The sequence below is a fragment of the Salvelinus sp. IW2-2015 genome, linkage group LG13, assembly GCF_002910315.2.
Source record: "Salvelinus sp. IW2-2015 linkage group LG13, ASM291031v2, whole genome shotgun sequence".
Taxonomy (NCBI): domain Eukaryota; kingdom Metazoa; phylum Chordata; class Actinopteri; order Salmoniformes; family Salmonidae; genus Salvelinus; species Salvelinus sp. IW2-2015.
In genome coordinates this window covers 30,729,524-30,749,476 of record NC_036853.1, presented here as the reverse complement: position 1 = coordinate 30,749,476, position 19,953 = coordinate 30,729,524, and positions in this window count along the sequence as shown.

The following is a 19,953-nucleotide window of genomic DNA, read 5'->3' as shown; positions in this document are numbered from 1 at the left end:
TTTTTATTATAATTTATTTATTATTTATTATAGGAGGGGAATCACTGAAAATAAGGCTCTTTCCTCAGTTTAAGCTTGGATGCACTATCATGGTATAAAAACATAAAGACTATACACATCATAATACACATCAATATATAGAGCAAAACAATTTATAAAAAAGGACAGGCATTCTTCTAATAAAAGGTCTCAGTTCCAGCAACATTTTTAATTGCCGCGGTATAGGGAGGAATTATAATTTTAAGATGAGCTTGGAGATGATTTTTTTTAATCAGATTTTACGATTAACTGCAGTGGTAGATTGAAGGGATTCCAGATTAGCATCTGAGACGGGTCTGGTATTCGTAGTCTGTAGTTAGTGGAAGTTTTTCTACACGTGTGTATACTCCATTACAGAAACAGGCAAACTGGCCTAACCAGAAAGGTAGAAGAGGAGTGGAGGCCCGTGCAAACTGAGCAAAGAGGACAGTAATTAGAGTGTCTGTTTGAGAAACAGGATGCCCTCACAAGTCTCCAACTGGCAGTTCAATTAATAGTCCGCAACGAATTCGAACGTCAAGAGTGAAGAGGCGACTCGGGATGCTGGGCTTCTAGGCAGGAGTTCGGCTCTGTCCAGTGTCTTGTTCGTTTGCACTCTTAATTTTTATTTTTATGGGCCAGTCTGAGATATAGTTTTTCCTTTGCAATATCTGCCTAGAAGGCAGCATCCGGAGTTGGGAACATGCCTTCATTCTCGCAGAACAAGAAAGATGATGCGTTCGAAGAAAGTCCTTTGTTTTGGATTTTGAAGCTGGTAATTGAAACCCCACCGATGCTCCGATGATTCAATGGTCTAAGAAGGCAGTTTTAATGCTATTTTAATTCAGAAACAGTGGTTTCTACTGTGCTAACATAATTGGAAAAGGGTTTTCCTATGATCAATTAGCCTTTTAATTATCACTTGGATTAGTAAACAGTGATTTGGGAACACAGGAATGATGGGTTGTGAAACTGGGCTCTGTGCTATGAAGATAGTTCATTTAAAAAAGTCAGCACCGTTTGGGAGCTACCTAAATGAGCTTTTAACTACATTAACGAATGTTTACACTTGGTATTTTCTAGATCATTTTGGATGTTTATTTTAATGGACAAAAAATGCGGTTTTCTTTMAAAAACAAGGACATTTCTAAGTGACCCCAAACTTTTSAACGGTAGTGTATCTGTGAGTGACATGCAGATGCTCTGAGCTCTCTCTTCACTGTGCATCATTTGTTACTGAGATGCCAAGGAATAGCAGAGGCATTTCTGTATCCAGGGAAACATTCATTCTAAGGCTATATCCTAAATGGCACCCTATTCCCATACACTATGAAAATTAAGTGCTTTGTAACACCAACACTATAGTGGCAAATGAGCTGCCACCAACTTGAAGGAAACAAACCTTAACTTTTCTGGAGTATTAAAATATGACATGGTGACTTGTAACACCACTTAATCAAGTGTTKTGTAACACCTTGCCAGGAACTGGGAGCACTAACAGAAAAAGTTGAAATCACTGAGGTCCTGTTTAGTGCAAAATTAGATACCTTCTCTTTTGGTGTTGTGTCCTCGCTGTAAAGCTACTAAACACCATCATGATGTTTTGAATCTGGTCTAGTGAATAGGTGATTAAAACTAAAGACTTCCAATGAGTTCAATCACTTAATTTTCTATCTCCTTGGTTATCCTCATGAAAGATACTTACTTTTGAGCAACATATTAAGTTTAATTTATTCTTACATTATTTTGGTAAAATTAAATTAACAAATCATTGAAACGACATTAAAAAAATTAATTGGGGGGTATTGTGACACTTTATTGATACAGTTTTGAAATGACAGAGGGGATACAGGGAAGTGGGAGAAAAAAGGAAGGGTTGGAGCAGGGAATTTAAGCCCGGTCTTCGGTGGGGAGAGAGGTGATGTTCTAAAGGCATCGGCATGCTTCAGTTCGGCGGGCGACTAGCCAAACTCGACTAGCCGATACTCCCTTAAATGACCTCTTGAAAAACCTAACAAAAGCGGCAATAGCACTGTTTGTCCATTTTGAGACACCGTAGCGCCCTCAAAATAGTCTGAATTAATATAAGATAACTTCTCCTATATTTGGCAAAGTCAAGTTGATGAATAACAGGGAGATGAAGAGTGCAAATATCAAGGTATCTTAATGGGTACATTTCCATCATTTAGCAGACTCTCTTATCCAGAGCGACTTACAGTAGTGAGTGCATACATTTTCTCGTACTGGTCCCCCRTGGGAATTGAACCCACAACTCTAGCATTGCAAGCACCATGCTCTACCAACTGATGATCTCTCGTCAGAAGTAGTGCACTTTGTAGGGAATAAGGTGCCATTTGGGACATCAGGTCTAAGGAAGGCAGCAGTGATGCACTTAACCATCCGCTCTCGACAATCATGTGACTGTTAGACAAATCTAACAACTTAGCCATTATGTCTTGAAGGATACAAAAGCAGGYCCCCTTGTTGTCTATTGGTTGACCTTGTGATTATTGATGCCGCAAACTCTTGGATATCTAAAGTGGTCAATGTATTTGTCAATGTAAAGCGCATTCCACACTGCAGGGTTAAAAAATAGCTCATATACACTTATACAGTAAACCAGTAAATACGTTACTATTTAATCTGTGTGCACTGTCCTCTGTCAAACTCAGCTATAACCTTTGTTTGATAATGTGTAATTCATATGATATCAACATTACAGAGGGTTGCCAGGTGACAYATGACAACTCCTGGCGGSYATGTWGGAAGACCACATCATCAATTCTTCCTACAGCCACAGAYGAGTGGCTACCCCAAGCTGGATGATAACAGCGCCTAAAACGAGTTGATTCATCACCACGGTCAATTTCTGTGCAGTATTTGGTTGCTCTAACAAGGCACGAAAGACAACGGGGAAAACATATATTTGTACAGATAACCCGCAATCGTGAAACASCAAGGAGATCATTAAGACTCAAAAACTGTCAGAAAAGCAAAGAAATATTTTTGCCAGTCTGCTCCGATAATTTCATAGTCTGACTCATTTTGAGTTTCGCTGTTAGTTGTTATGCTAACAAGTGGCCTCATGGGTGGAATGTTGTTAAGATTTTTCAAAAATGTTCATATATTCAATAAAGTATATTTAGACAAAGATGCGAATATCCGGATTTAATTCAGGATGTCAATAAACGGTTTGTGGAGAGTTACCGTTTACAAGGTTTGAAGTTAGAAGTTTAACATACACCTAGCACAAATATTAACTCAGTTTTCACAATTCCCTGACATTTTAATCCTAGTAAAAATCCCTGTTTTAGGTTCAGGAGATCCCACTTTATTTAAAGAATGTGAAATGTCAGAATAATAGTAAAGAGAATGATTATTTCAGCTTTATTTCTTCATTACATTCAGTGGTTCAGAAGTTTACATACAGCCATATAAAGTTTGGTTGCATTGCCTTTAAATTTTAACTTGGGTTAAACCAGAGCCTTCCACAAGCTTCCACAAATAAGTTGGGTGAATCTGGCCATTCTCCTGAAGAGCTGGTGTAACTGATTCAGGGTAGGCTCTGCTCGCACATGCTTTTTTCAGTTCTGCCCAAATTTTCGACAGGACAGGACGGTCGGGGGTGGATGGCTACTCCATATCTTGACTTTGTTGTCCTGAAGCCATTTTGCCACAACTTTGGAAGTATGCTTGGGGTCATTGTCCATTTGGAAGACCGATTTGCGACCAAGCTCTTTAACTTCCTGACTGACGTCTTGAGTGTTGCTAAATCCATATAATTTCCGCCTCATTGATGCCATCATTTTTGTGAAGTGACCGTCCCTCCTGGAAAACCCCCACCATTATGCGCGCCACCCCGTGCTTCACGGTTGGGATGGTGTTCTTCGGCTTGCAAGCATCCCCCTTTTTCATCCAAACATAACGATGGTCATTATGGCCAATAGTTCTATTTTTGTTTCATCAGAACAGAGGACATTTCTTCAAAAGATACATCTTTGTCCCATGTGCAGTTGCAAAACGTAGTATTAGGCTTTTTTTTATGTCGGTTATGAGCAAGTTTCTTCTTCCTTGCTGAGCGACTTTCAGGTTATGTGAAAGTATGGACTCGTTTACTGTCGATATACATACTTTTTACCTGTTTCCTCCAGCATCTTCACAAGGTCCCTTTGCTGTTGTTCTGGATTGATTTGCACTTTTCGCACCAAAATACATTCATCTCTAGGAGACAGAACAGGTCTCCTTCCTGAGCGGTATGACGGCTGCGTGGTCCCATGGTGTTTAATACTTGCCGTGTTTGGAAATAGCACCCAAGGATGAACCAGACTTGTGGAGGATGTAGGGGGCTGTTCTTTGATTTTCCCATGATGTCAAGCAAAGAGGCACTGAGTATTGAAGGAGGCCTTGAAATACATCCACAGGTGTACCTCCAATTGACTCAGATGAATGTCAGATTAAGCCAGTCAAGACACGCTTTAAAGCCATGACACAACCTTTCGTGAGGAATTTTCCCAAGCTGTTATTAAGGCATCAGTCAAGACTTAGTGGTATGTACCAAGCATTTTATGAAGCGCGACTGGAACTTGTGATTACACGTGAGAGTTATATACCAGTGAAACATAAATCTGTCTGTAAACAATTGTTGGAAAAATCACTTGTGTCATGCACAAAGTAGATGTCCTAACCGACTTGCCAAAACTATAGTTTGTTAATCAACAAGAAATGTGTGGAGTGGTTGAAAAACAAGTTTTAATGACTCCAACCTAAGTGTATGTAAACTTACGACTTCAACTGTATATTTCAGTCTTCTGTGATGTATATAAAGTGTAATTTTGGGATGCAAACTCAAAATGTAATACATTTCAATATATCTGACATGGTATATTGTGTGTTCTTTTTTTAAGCCCATAACCATGTGTGTGAGTTACTTTCGTTTTTGTTTCAAAGTTTTGTTTAAGAAAACCAAGAAACACTCTGTGACCCTGTTTTAGCCCACTGCAGTAAAAGGTTAATAACAACACTAAATTAGCCAACATTAAATAAATAAATAGCTTGTAGTCTAGCTATTAGCATGTGTCTCTGTCATAGRCGGCACATGAGTTTCAAGTTTTGGAGCAGCTGTGGACTTTGATAAACACATTTCATGCAATTCTACTACACTTTATATGACTRCAGACATTAGAATAATATTTMTATTACGKGGTAGCCTACTCTGCTGACACTGACAACCAGGTCAATAAAAACCTTGTGTCACGCCCTGACCGTAGAGAGCTTTTTATGTCTCTATTTTGGTTTGGTCAGGGTGTGATTTGGGTGAGCATTCTAGGTTCCTTTTTCTATGATTTGTATTTCTTTGTGTTTGGCCKKGTGTGGTTCTCAATCAGAGGCAGCTGTCTATTGTTGTCTCTAATTGAGAACCATACTTAGGTAGCTTTTCCCCACCGATGCCTTGTGGGTAGTTGTTTTCTGTTTTGTGTTTCTGCATCTGACARAACTGTTCGTTGTCGTTTTGCTCTTTGTTATTTTGTTCAAGTGTTTGTTTGAATTAAATCATGAACACTTACCACGCTGCGCTTTGGTCCACACCTTCTTCAACAGACGACCGTGACACCTTGTCTTGAATGCAACCATCTAATCTAGGCCTACGAAAAGAGGGGATACAAATTGTACAATATGGCATCCATCTAGACTGGAGGAGGACATTATTGTCCCAAAACATCTCCAGTGGTACTGACCCAATCATAATTTGTTGAGAACTTTATTCATAAGAGGAGGGAAAATGTATGTATTACAGCATGGGACAAAGGCCTCAATGGAAAAGGACAACCTGGTGTGTTGACTATTGGCTATTCCAGCCCAACAATATATTTCATCTTTATATGACACTAAAAAACCTGAATGAATTAAACACAACCAAACAATCAGAAGCCCTGACGGTATACACAGAGTGTACAAAACATTAGGAACACCTGCCCTTTCCATAACATAGACTGACCAGGTGAATCCAGGTGAAAGCTATGATCCCTTATTGATGTCACTTGTTAAATCCATTGCACCCAGTGTAGCTGAAGGGGGGAGACAGGTGAAAGAAGGACTTTTAAGCCTTGAGACAGTTGAGACATGGGTTGTGTACTGTATGTGTGCCATTCAGAGTGTGAATGGGCAAGACAAAAGATTGAAGTGCCTTTGAATGTGGTATGGTAGTAGGTGGCAGGCGCACCGGTTTGAATGTGTCAAGAACTGCAACGCTGCTGGGTTTTTCATGCTCAACAGTTCCCTGTGTGTATCCCACTGTGAAGACGAGCAATGCTGCAGCAGCATCCGTTTCTACTTCCTCCTTTTCCAGGTATGAAAGGAGACATCCCTCAGTTAGAAAAAATTGTTGTCATATGATGTGCCTTGGTTAATCTGAATGATTCTGTTGTGCCATTTGAGTAAAGAGCACCTGTACCTTGTCGTTATGAAGTGTCCCCTTAAACCAAATGAAGGGTTTAGCAATAACAGTTTCACAGCAATTTATGTCCACATGTATGAATATATCAAATTTAATTTGGAACAACATGTAAAGGACTATTGTTTATGATATTGTAAACATAATGTACTTTAATAAGCAATATTGTTGTATGGGTCAAATGAAAGGTATCTGTGTGTMATCTCAGCTTTGCCTTGCTCCATTGAATAAAGTTACTTTCTTATAGCCTAGCTTATTTTTTWAATTTTTWATTTACAATTTAAACATATTTTGCAGAGACAATGTTATTGTAGTGGTACTCTTAGGCAAACCAATACAAACAAATCTAWGTAAAGGAATGGAATGAATTAAATATAAATATGTGGACAAGCAATGTCAGAGCAGCATAGACTAAGATATAGTAGAATAGTATAGATTGCAGTATATACGTATGAGATGAGCAATGCAAGATATGTAAACCTTATTAAAGTGACTAGTGTTCCATTTATTAAAATGGCCAGTGATTTCAAGTCTATGTATATAGGCAGCAGCCTCTATGTGTTTGTAGTGGCTATTTAACAGTCTGATGGCCTTGAGATAGAAGCTGTTTTTCAGTCTCTCGGTCCAATCTTTGATGCACCTGTACTGACATCGCCTTCTGGATGATAGCGGGGTGAACAGGCAGTGGCTCGGGTGGTTGTTGTCCTTGATGATCTTTTTGGCCGTCCTGTGACATCGGGTGCTGTAGGTGTCCTGGAGGGCAGGTAGTTTGCCCCCGGTGATGCATTGGGCAGACTGCACCACACTTTGGAAAGACCTGCGGACGGTGCAGTTGCCGTACCAAGCAGTGATACAGCCCGACAGGATGCTCTCAATTGTGCATCTGTAAAAGTTTGTGAGGGTTTTAGGTGCCAAGCCAAATTTCTTCAGCCTCCTGAGGTTGAAGAGGTGCTGTTGCGCCTTCTTCACCACACTGTCTGTGTGGGTGGACCATTTTAGTTTGTCTGTGATGTGTATGCTGAGAAACTTGAAGCATTCCACCTTCTCCACTGCGGTCCTGTTGATGTGGATAGGGGGGTGCTCCCTCTGCTGTTTCCTGAAGACCAAGATCATCTCCTTCGTTTTGTTGATGTTGAGTGAGAGGTTATATTCCTGGCACCACMCTCCCATAGCCCTCACCTCCTGCCTGTAGGCTGTCTTGTCATTGTTGGTAATCAAGCCTATTACTGTTGTGTCGTCTGCAAACTTGATGATTGAGTTGGAGGCATGCTTGGCCACGCAGTCATGGGTGAACAGGGAGTACAGGAGGGGGCTGAGTATGCACCCTTGTGGGGCCCCAGTGTTGAGGATCAGTAAAGTGGAGGTGTTGTTTCCTACCTTCACCACCTGGGGATGGCCCGTCAGGAAGTCCAGGACCCAGTTGCACAGGGCGCGTTTCAGACCCGGGGCTTCGAGCTTAAAGGAGCTTGGAGGGTACGATGATGTTGAATGCTGCGCTATAGTCAAATAACAGCATTTTTACATGTCCAGATGGGATAGGGCAGTGTGCAGTGTGATGGCGAATGCATCGTCTGTGGATCTATTGGGGCGGTATGCAAATTGAAATGGGTCTAAGGTGACAGGTAAGGTAGAGGTGATATGATCCTTGACTAGTTTCTCAAACCACTTCATGATGACAGAAGTGAGTGCTACGGGGCAATAGTAATTTAGTTCAGTTACCTTCGCTTTCTTGGGTACAGGAACTATGGTGGCCATGTTGAAGCATGTGGGGACAGCAGACTGGGATAGGGAGATATTGAATATGTCCGTAAACACACCAGCATGCTCTGCCGTCTGGGCCGGCAGAGCATGCTCACGTCAGCCACGTAGAAGGAGAACCCCCAGTCCTTGGTTGCGGGCCACGTCGGTGGCACTGTGTTGTCCACAAAGCGGGTGAAGAAGATATTTAGCTTGTCCGGAAGTAAGACTTCGGTGTCCACGACGTGGCTGGTTTTCCTTTTGTAGTCCATGATTGTCTGTAGACCCTGCCACAGACGTCTCCTGTCTGAGCCGTTGAATTGTGACTCCACTTTGTCTCTATACTGACGTTTTGTCTGTTTGATTGCCTTGCGGAGGGAATAACTACACTGTTTGTATTCTGCCATATTCCCAGTCACTTTGCCATGGTTAAATGCGGTGGTTCGCACTTTCAGTTTTGCGCGAATGCTGCCATCTATCCACAGTTTATGTTTAGGGTCGGTTTTAATAGTCACTGTGGGTGACTATTACATCTCTATTACATCTCCTATATACTTCCTGATAAACTCAGTCACCATATCAGTATACTCGTCAATATTATTCTATTATTATGATGCTACCTGGAACATATCCCAGTCCGCGTGATCAAAACAATCTTGAAGCATGGAATCCAATTGGTCAGCCCAGTGTTGAATAGTCCTTAGCACGGGTACTTCCTGTTTGAGTTTCTGCCTATAGGAATGGAGGAGCAAAATGGAGTCGTGGTCAGATTTGCCAAAAGGAGGGTGGGGGAGGTCCTTGTAGGCATCGCGGAAGTTGGAGTAACATTGGTTGAGTGTGTTAGCAGCGCAAGTACTACAGTCGATATGTTGATAGAACTTCGACAGCCTTTTCCTTAGATTTGCCTTAGATTTGCGTTCCAGTTTGCATAAAGTCCAGTGAAGTTCTTTAAGGGCCGTCTTGTTATCGGCTTGAGGGGGGATATACACGGCCGTGACCATAACCAAAGAACATTTTCAATGGAGATAATACGGTTGGCATTTGATTGTGAGGTATTCTAGGTCAGGTGAACAAAAGGTATTGAGTTCCTGTATGTTATCACAATTACACCATGAGTCGTTAATCATGAAACATACACCCCCACCCTTCTTCTTCCCGGAGAGATATTTATTCCTGTCTGCATGATGAACTGAGAACCCAACTGGCTGTACCGACTCAGACAGTATATCCCGAGAGAGCCATGTTTCCGGGTAATAGAGCATGTTACAATCCCTGATGTCTCTCTGGAAAGAAACCCTCACCCTGAGCTCGTCAACTTTATTATCCAGAGACTGAACATTAGCGTGTAATATTCTTCGGAAGCGGTGGGTGGTGTGTGCGACTCCTAAGTTGGACTAGAAGACCCCTCCGAGTATCTCTCCTCCGCCGGCGTTGTTTTGGGTCAGCTTCTGGAATCAGTTAAATTGCCTTGGGGTGTGCTAACAACGGATCCGCTTCGGGAAAGTTATATTCCTGGTCATAATGCTGGTAGTGCTGGTGAGTTACCGCCGCTCTGATATCCAATAGTTCTTTCCCGGCTGTATTTAATAACATGAAAACATTTCTGGGTTAACAATGTAAGAAATAATACATTAAAAAAACAAAATACTGCAAAGTTTCCCAAGAGCTAGAAGCGAGGCAGCCCTCTCTGTCAGCGCCATCATCATCACTCAGTGGCACCTTCAAGGGTCACTCAGATCTTCTGGGAGAAAAGTATCTGGCACTGAACTTGGTAGTAGTAGTTGTGTGTATGTTTAAAGCTAAGGATCCCATCATCTCCTGTTTCCAGACATTTCACTAGATTACATGGGTTGGTTTAACACTAAACAATTTCTTGTCAGCACAAGGCATGTGCAAAATCTAGTAAAATGATACATGCATACATACATTTCTACTGGTGTCAACCTTAGTTATCTATGTTTTCTTTATTATTTAGGTTAGTTCAGGGTGTGACTAGGGTGGGTATGCTAGTTTTTCCCTGTCTAGGGTTTTTGTATATCTAGGGTTTTTTGTAGGTCTAGGTATATATATGTCTATGGTGGCCTGATATGGTTCCCAATCAGAGGCAGCTGTTTATCGTTGTCTCTGATTGGGGACCATATTTAGGTAGCCATTTTCCCTTGGGTATTTGTGGGTTCTTGTTTATGTGTAGTTGCCTGTCAGCACTCATTTGTATAGCTTCACGTTTTGTTATTTTGTTAGTTTTGTTCAGTGTTCATTCTTGTAATAAAGAAGAATGTACGTATACCACGCTGCGCCTTGGTCTCCTCCTTTTGACGACCGTGACAACTGGTATAATTTTTAAATTAAGAAAATAAAGATCAACAATATGTAAACAATGTGTGAGTTAAGCTATTCTCTGCTTCAGATGCACAATTCAAGGGGTGCATTGGAAATGTCCATAACGCTAATGTCATCACACTATAGGCCCGTAGTTCCCAACTACGGTCCCTGAGTACCACAAACAGGACACATTCTTATTGTAGCCCAGGACAAGCACACCTGATTCAACTTGTTAACTAATCATCAGCCCCTCAATGAGTTGAATTAGGTATGTTTGTCTGGGTCTGTAACGCTCGTCGTTAGGTGAAAGAGAGGAGGACCAAAGCGCAGCGTGGTAAGTGTTCATGTCTTTTTAATAAGCAACACGGAACACTTGAACAAAACAATAAACGAAGAATAACGAACAGTACCGTCAGTGTTTGGCGAACAAACACTGACACGGCAACAAACACCCACAAACCAAAAGTGAAACCCMGGCTGCCTAAGTATGATTCTCAATCAGGGACAACGATTGACAGCTGCCTCTGATTGAGAATCATACCAGGCCGAACACAAAACCCCAACATAGAAAAACACACATAGACAGCCCACCCCAACTCACGCCCTGACCATACTAAATAAAGACAAAACAAAGGAAATAAAGGTCAGAACGTGACAGGGTCTACAACAAAAATATGTGTTGCGGAGGTACTTGAGGACCGGAGTTGGGAACCACTGCTGTAAGCCTATGTTTGCATACAATTATCATCAGGTGCAAAATGGGTTCACTGTATTTTTGTTTACAACATTTGCTAACATAGGTAAACATATAACCCATGATATACAAGAATGTACCCTTATTCTCTTGGGGCATTAATTGGTACCTCTTCATCTTCAGACAGGGTTTCACAGCTCTCTGTATCTGAGGACAGAAAACATCACAAAGAAACAGGCTTTATTATACTCAAATTAGACASCACTGATTCTTATGTTGCTATATCTCTCTGTCCTCAGTTTTTCTCACTAGGGACTAGAACTGGAGAATCTGTCCTCCCACAAAGTATACCTGCCCTATCCAGAGTAGCCTACTCTGTCCCTTCTCTGACAGCTGGAGCTGCTAACGTTAATCCTTCCTCCCTCTTCCATGGCTGCTAGCTACAAATGCATTTTGAGTTTAGGTTTTTATTTTACAATGATAAATACATCAAGATAGCTAACATTACGTTAGCAGCTCATTTAAGTTAGYCTGCACACTAAGTTCCTGTAGCAAACTAGCTAGCTAATATTACATCGCTCTTTTTATCATTTTCAAAATATATTAACTTACTTGAATAGGTTCTCCCACTGCCTCTGTTTTCTGGGTCTTTAGAAAAACAAAATAATGGGCAATCTTCCCAATGATCCTAGTGTAAAAAAGCACAGACAGCCATGTGGCTGTAATTTGAKGTAGGCTATTACTCTAATCTCATGTCATTATCATGTCACARCTATTTTACTCCCTTGTTTCTCAGCAATTTGATAAGATGTGATTTGGTACACCCAGCACATATAAAAGAATGAAACTTGTTTACACGTAGAATCAATGCCAGTTTCAGTTTATTTGTTATACTTTCTAGCAGAGCTCCATCAGAACACATAGCGTATGTACAGCCTACACCAGTGGAGGCTGGTGGGAGGAGGAGCTATAGGAGGACRGRCTCATTGTAATGGCACTGCACACTGTCACTTTCCTTGGACTATAACACCAGCGGCTATTTACTTTGTGTGTTTGGGATCAGCTTGAATGTGATATCGTACTATATACATCCTATTAGTACAGTAAACAGGCACAGTTTATTCCTTTTTGGTAGTTTATTCCATCATTGCGCTGGGCATGACCTGCAGGGTGTCATTATAACCCTTTAGATGGCAGAAGGTGTGACTCAATACTGCCCTCTGCAGGAAGATAAGTGACACTGTCCAGTAGGACAGTGTCACAAGGCTACATAGACATAGGTCTACACTTCGCTACTTGAGGGAATGCACAGCCATTCTTGATTGTGGGCTAGAATTAAATGCTGAATTAAATTTGTGCATCACACAAGGTAAATAACGGTTTTCCGTCAATGGAATCAATGTAGGGAGGTAAGATGATATCAAAAGGGAATCGCTTAGACCGCACTTTCCAGTAGGACTAGTTATCTCAYGTGCTCTGGCAGAGAAGTAGCCTATGTGAGAGCTTTACTAGTAGCCTAAACGTACAGTTAAAGTATCCATCACCAATGAATGAATTAACTTCAGAGATAATAGGCTGGTTTATGCTCATAGTGAACAACATGCTTTTATTAGCCTACTAGAATCTCCTACAAAGAGGTTTCTGAATGGCTTTCAATGGAAAGGTTTAACTTGTTACAGCCTACAGTTCACAATAACAGGAAAAATACATTTCATCACCAAAATAAAATGAATATATCATAAACTTSATGACACTTCATTTAATCTTTGAAGTGTTGGCTAATGTTTTGCTGAAACATATTGAAGCTGGCCTTTGTTTCAATAGCACCAATGACAACAACCTATTAATTTGATGATAATGCGAAGCAAAAAAAGATTGATTTGAAAGCATCCCCGAGGAAGTCCACTGGAGACCGAGGAGTTGAGACATAAAAAGGGGAAGTTAGAAAGGTAAACTTCTCCTCTATTACATTAAAATAATGTCTCAATGTGTTTCGGTGTGCGATTCTGTTGGACCAAATCTCAAACGCAAATAGCGATTTGAAACTGCTCGTCAGAGAGGAAGAAGTGATTTCTCATCTTTGTTGTCGTGAAAAGGCAGGGGGACGTGTGTGTGTGGTGTGTGTGTGTGTGGTGTGTGTGTGTGTGTGTGTGTGTGTGTGTGTGTGTGTGTGTGTGTGTGTGTGTGTGTGTGTGGTGTGTTGTGTGTGTGGTGTGTGTGTGTGTGTGTGTGTGTGTGTGTGTTGTTGTGTGTGTGTGTGTGTGTGAGAGTGAGAGTGAGAGTGAGAGTGAGAGAGAGAGAGATTTGGAAGCGTGCACACAGCACAGAACAAGCGAAGGAGACGAGACCGAAAAGACAACATGAGAACAAGCGGACATAAACACTCATAAAACCGAAAAATATAAATAAACTCGAATCGTGCGATAAAGGCATTTGGAATATCACGCTAAAACATACATTTGAATTATTCTAATTAATTTGATATATCGCCCAGCCCTAGCTGGAAGAGGGAGAGGAGGGGGATATTCATATAATCTTAGTGTGGTGGGGGGGGGGACTGAGAGGACCAGCGAGACAGGTTTACACCTCAGTCACACACAGTCAAGGCCAGACAAGGACAGATGACATATACCAACACAGCTACAGCAGCATCTCTTCTACACACCCTCTCTCTCCATCCACCTCATCTGTCTATGTATTGCTTTACGTGCTGTCTATTTCTTGCCTTACATTACACACACACCTCAGGTTTTAGGACTATCTTTTCCTCACAGACAGAACCTTTGACAGTCCCCAATTTCCATGGCAACAGAGGTGGTGAGGTGCTCCCTTACCTGATTCCCAATAACCATGGTTGTGTCCCAAATGGCATCTTATTTCCCACATAGTGCACTACTTATAGGGTTCTGGTCAAAAGTAGTACACAATATAGGGATTAGAGTGCCATTAGGGATGAAAGCCATCCCTCACTGTCTGTCACTCACTGGAACTGTGTGGCATAGACCAAGACTCTCATGGCAGGTGTTTTAATGCAGGGAAACTGAAATCTGTTTTACCTCATTTTTACCAGCATGTTACCTGTGCAACTAAAGGCGACAAAACTCTACTCTACCTTTACTCCACACACAGAAATGCATACAAGACCTTCCCTCGCTCTCCCTTTAAAAATCAGACCATAACTCTATCCTCCTGCTTCCTTATTACAAGCAAAAACTCAAACAGGAGGTATCAGTAACGCGCTCAATACAGAACTGGTCCGATGAAGCGGAAGCTAAGCTACAGGACGTTCACTAGCACAGACTGGAATATGTTCCAGGATTCATCCGATAACATTGAGGAGTTTACAATATCAGTCACCGGCTTCATTAATAAATGCATCGATGACGTCGTCCCCACAGTGAATGTAGTACAGTACCAGTCAAAAGTTTGGACACACCTACTCATTCAAGGGTTTTTCTTTATTTTCACTAATTTCTACATTGTAGAATAGTAGTGAAGACATCAACACTATGAAATAACACATATAGAATCACGTAGTAACCAAAAAAGTGTTAAACAAATCCAAATATATTTTATACTTGAGATTTTTCAAAGTAGCCACCTTTTGCCTTGATGACAGCTTTGCACACTTTTGGCATTCTCTCAACCAGCTTCATGAGGTAGTCACCTGTAATGCATTTAAATTAACAGGTGTGCCTTGTTAAAAGTTAATTTGTGGAATTTCTTTCCTTCCTAATGCGTTTGAGCCAATCAGTTGTTTTGTGACAAGGTAGGGGTGGTATAAAGAAGATAGCCCTATTTGGTAAAAGACCAAGTCCATATTATGGCAAGAAGAGCTAAAATAAGCAAAGAAAAACGACTGTCCATCATTACTTTAAGACATGAAGGTCAGTCAATCTGGAAAATTTCAAGAACTTTGAAAGTTTATTCAAGTGCAGTCGCAAAAACCATCAAGCGCTATGATGGAACTGGCTCTCATTAGGACTGCCACAGGAAGGAAGACCCATAGTTACCTCTGTGGCACAGGATAAGTTCATTCGAGTTACCAGCCTCAGAAATTGCAGCACAAATAAATGCTTCACAGAGTTCAAGTAATAGACATATCTCAACATCAACTGTTCAGAGGAGACTGCGTGAATCAGGCCTTCATGGTCGAATTGCTGCAAAGAAACGACTACTAAAGGACACCAATAAGAAGAAGAGACTTGCTTGTGCCAAGAAACATGAGCAATGGACATTAGACTGGTGGAAATATGTTCTTTGGTCTGAGTCCAAATTTTTGAATTTTGGTTCCATACGCTGTGTCTTTGTGAGACGCAGAGTAGGTGACCAGATGATCTCCGCATGTGTGGTTCCCACCGTGAAGCATGGAGGAGGGAGTGTTCCTCTGGGTTTGACACGTGAGCTTGTGTGACCTATCACTTCGCGGCTGAGCTGAATCCTACATGTTTCCACTTCACAATAACAGCACTTACAGTTTACCGGGCAGCTATAGCAGAACAGACATTTGACTAACTGAGTTGTTGGAAAGATGGCATCCTATGATAGTGCCATGTTGAAAGTCACTGAGCTCTTCAGTAAGGCTATTTTACTGTCAATGTTTGTCTATGGAGATTTCATGCTTGTGTGCTCGATTTTATACACCTGTCAGCAATGGGTGTGGCTGAAATAGCCGAATCCACCAAAATGAAGGGGTTTCCACATACTTTTGTATATATAGTGTATATTTAATCTCCCTCCTCCACTGGTATCCAAACACTGTTAGCGGAATTTGCGTATAATTTCCCTCCACTGGTATCAAAACAGTGTTAGTGCAATTAGTGTTGTGTTAGCTACCGCACTAAATGCACACTTCTCCATTTGCAAACCTAATAGCTGACACACACACACACACACACAAACCAAAGTGTGGCTTGAGAATTGTGTTAGGGCCCTAAAGCTGACACCCACACCTCCACTCTCCACTCAGAGCACAACACACAGCCACACTCTCCTTTTCTCCCCTTCTCTCTATCGCTCCACCTCTATCCATCTCCTCTAAACAAAACATACATGAGATTGACCTGTCACTTCAAATCTCTCTCTCTCTCTCTCTGTCTCTGTCTCTGGACAATTCTAAGGTAATGGGATTGCGCAGAGACTCCGATACTTCACTTAAAAATGTATGCCACTTGGTTCCTATACTTTGGAATTGTTAAAAAGAAGGATAATTTAAACAGGGTTCCATTGTCAATCCACCAGATTGTTTTTTAATCTGTATAACAGCAAGCAAGGATATGCATATTCTTGTTACCATTTGAAAGGAAACAGTTTGAAGTTTGTGGAAATGTGAATTGAATGTAGGAGAATATAACACAATAGATCTGGTAGAAGAAAATACGAAGAAAAAACAACTGTTTTTTTACCACCATCTTTGAAATGCAACAGAAAAGGTACCAGTTCCAGCCATCACTCAGGTTGTAATTCCGATGGTGTCCACAAGATGGCAGCAGTGTATGTGCAAAGTTTCAGACGGATAACTTAGTATGAGCGAACTACATGACATTTAGTGGGAAGTCACCCAGGTACATTTGGGYAAATCGTGAAGGAGACATTTGCATTCATATTACATTTTTCTTCAAGAATATCGTCAATTCTGTATACTTGGACTTTGATTTAACTTTTACAGTATTAGTAGCCATATTATAAGTTCAACATTTCAACAGTTCAACATTCAACATTTGCAAAACATTTGCATAACTTCATAACTATGAATATTCTTACAATTTTTGTCCAAAAGGAAAAGGCATGCTGCCGTGCAAGGTTAGTAGCTACATTTTATGACAGATACAGGGTTTCCCAGCTCATTGGCTATCTAGCTAGCGTTGTTTGACCTCGATTGGTGCTTATTTGACAAAGTTTTTATTTGATTTGTATTTATTTATTTTAATTTTAAAATATATATATATTTACAAATATCAACAGACAAAAGAGGAATAGTYACATGCAAACAAGCATACATACAAACTATTTACATTGCCAGGAATCCTAAACAAACAAATCGGATTCATWAAAAATACACCAAGTTTTAATTGCCTTTTTGTTTTTCATTTTAGTTTAAATAGTGCCATATTGTTTAAATTAATTTATAAAGTGACAAAAGTTAGGTTTTGAATTAGACCATTTGCATTTGTGAATATTAAATTTACAATTGACAGGTGCAACAAACACTAAACAGAAAATAACCACCCACAACTAACAGTGGGAAAACAGGCTACCTAAGTATGGTTCTCAATCAGAGACAACGATAGACAGCTGCCTCTGATTGGGAACCCTAACAGGCCAAAACATAGAAATACAAAACCTAGACATACAAACATAGAATGCCCACCCACATCACACCCTGACCAAACAAAAAATAGAAACATACAAAGCAATCTACGGTCAGGGCGTGACCATACAGCTGGTGCTATTTTTTTTATAACAAAATTCTGTATGTCAATCCCAAAAAAATCTACTATAAATTCAGGCAGAAAACAAATGCTAAATGGTCTCCTCCATTCCACAGAAATCACATTTATAGTCAATATTCAGCTTGAATTGTAGTATCACAAACAATATTTCTAATCTGTTTATTACTATTCTTTCAGGGTTATTGGAATTTTAAACTTGTCAAGAAATTCCCCATATGAGAGTAGATATCCATCCTTATTCAGTATCTGACCAACCAAAATAATTTTATTCTCAAACCAGTTACGAAAAAAAAGAGACTTCTTTTTATATTGTATATCTTTGTTGTTCCATATAAAGTGTCTGTGAGGGGRAAAATTGTGTTTATACACTAACATCCAAGCTAAAATTGCCTGCTTCTGGAATTTGGACAACTTTACTGGGATTTTATCAACATCAAAATTACATCGAAGCAAAAATTCTAAACCACCAACAGAGTCAAAAAAATACTTAGGGAAGACATTCCAAATACTGTTCTGGTTCTTAATATACTTCAGAATCCAATTTATTTTAAAAGTATTATTTAGAGTATTGAAATCTAAAACCTCAAGACCTCCTTGTCTTGGGTATTAGTGATAATATCTTTCCGTAGATAGTGAGGCTTGTTCCTCCAAATAAAATTATAAAGAATCTTATCTAAGTACTTTACAATTTTAGGGGATAATTCAAGTGATAACGAGACATAAACCGATCTGGATAACCCTTCAGCTTTGGACAATAAAACCCGACCGTATAACGAAATATCTCTCAGCAAACAGAGGTTCAATTTCTTCTTTGTTTTCTCAATAATGGGGTTAAAGTTTAATTCACTCTTTTGTTTTTCATCCTTGCATATAGCAATTCCAAGATAAGTAACCTTATCTTTAATTGGGATACCATATACTTCCTGTAAAACACAATCCTTGAGTGGAAATAAGATTGACTTATTGATATTAATTTTCAAACCCGAAACGAAGGAAGTCTTCAATACAGGAAACTGCTTTAGAAACCTTATTCCTGTCTCTCGAAAAAATATGGTGGTGTCATCAGCCAGTTGACATAGTTTAAATGTATTGCCAAGTGCTGAAACACCTTGAAAATTCCCCCTCTCGATATGAAGAGCCATAATTTAAGTAACCAATAAAAATACAAATTGACTAATTGGGCAGCCCTGCCTAATGCCATGGCCAATGTCAAATCTTTGGGATGTCCCGTGAGCTAATTTTACAGAGCTAGTACAACCACTATATAAAGGTTGGACATCTTTCAAAAAAAAGACACCAAACACCAAAAAACGTATTGCTTTGAACATAAACCCATGTTCTACAGTGTCAAAASCTTTATAAAAATCAACAAACATAAGAAAACTATGATCAAGGATGAGGTCATTATAGTCAATCATATCTAAGATCAACCTGATGTTAATACTAATGTGTCGACCATGCATAAAACCAGATTGTTCTTTATCAATTACATGATGCAAGCCTTGTTTCAACCTCTTAGCAAATACAAGGGCAAATAATTTCCCATCATTATTCAACAGGCTAATGGGTCTCCAGTTGTCTATATAAAGAGTATCCTTATTAGGTTTGGAAATCAAAGTAATTACACCTTGCTTTAAGGAACCCGGTAATTCCCCTTTTTCTATTGATTCTTGAAACATAGCAAGAAAGAAATTAATCAATTTATAATTGAATGCTTTATAAAACTCGCTTATTAAACCATAATTTCCAAGGGATCTATTGTCCTTAAAGCTTTTAATACAGTCTTTTATCTCAATTTCAGATAACTCATCATCACAAAAATCTCTGAAATCATTATCTATCTTCTTAGCAATGTTTGCTACATTGTCTAAGAAAAGATCCATATTGGAAGTTGACTTGGCTGATGTATACAGATTCTGATAAAACTGGGCAACATGCTGAGAGATTTCTTTTGGATTTTCATTGGGAGTATTATTCATCATTAATTTACATATGGAAGTCTTTTCGCCTGCCCTTTTTTCTAAATTAAATAAATATTTTATATTTTTCTCTCCCTCTTCCATCCATTTTTGTCTTGATCTTACAAACACTCCCCGGGCCTTTTCCTCATAGATACAGTCTAACTGCATTTGCAATGATGATAGCTCCAGTAATTCCTGATTAGTTAGTTCAGATTTTTTTGTATAATCCATTATTCCCTTTATGATGTCCTACTCTTTCTCTCTCTTTGCACAAGCAATTTCTTTCCCCATTGAAATAGCTAAAAGCCTTATACCAAA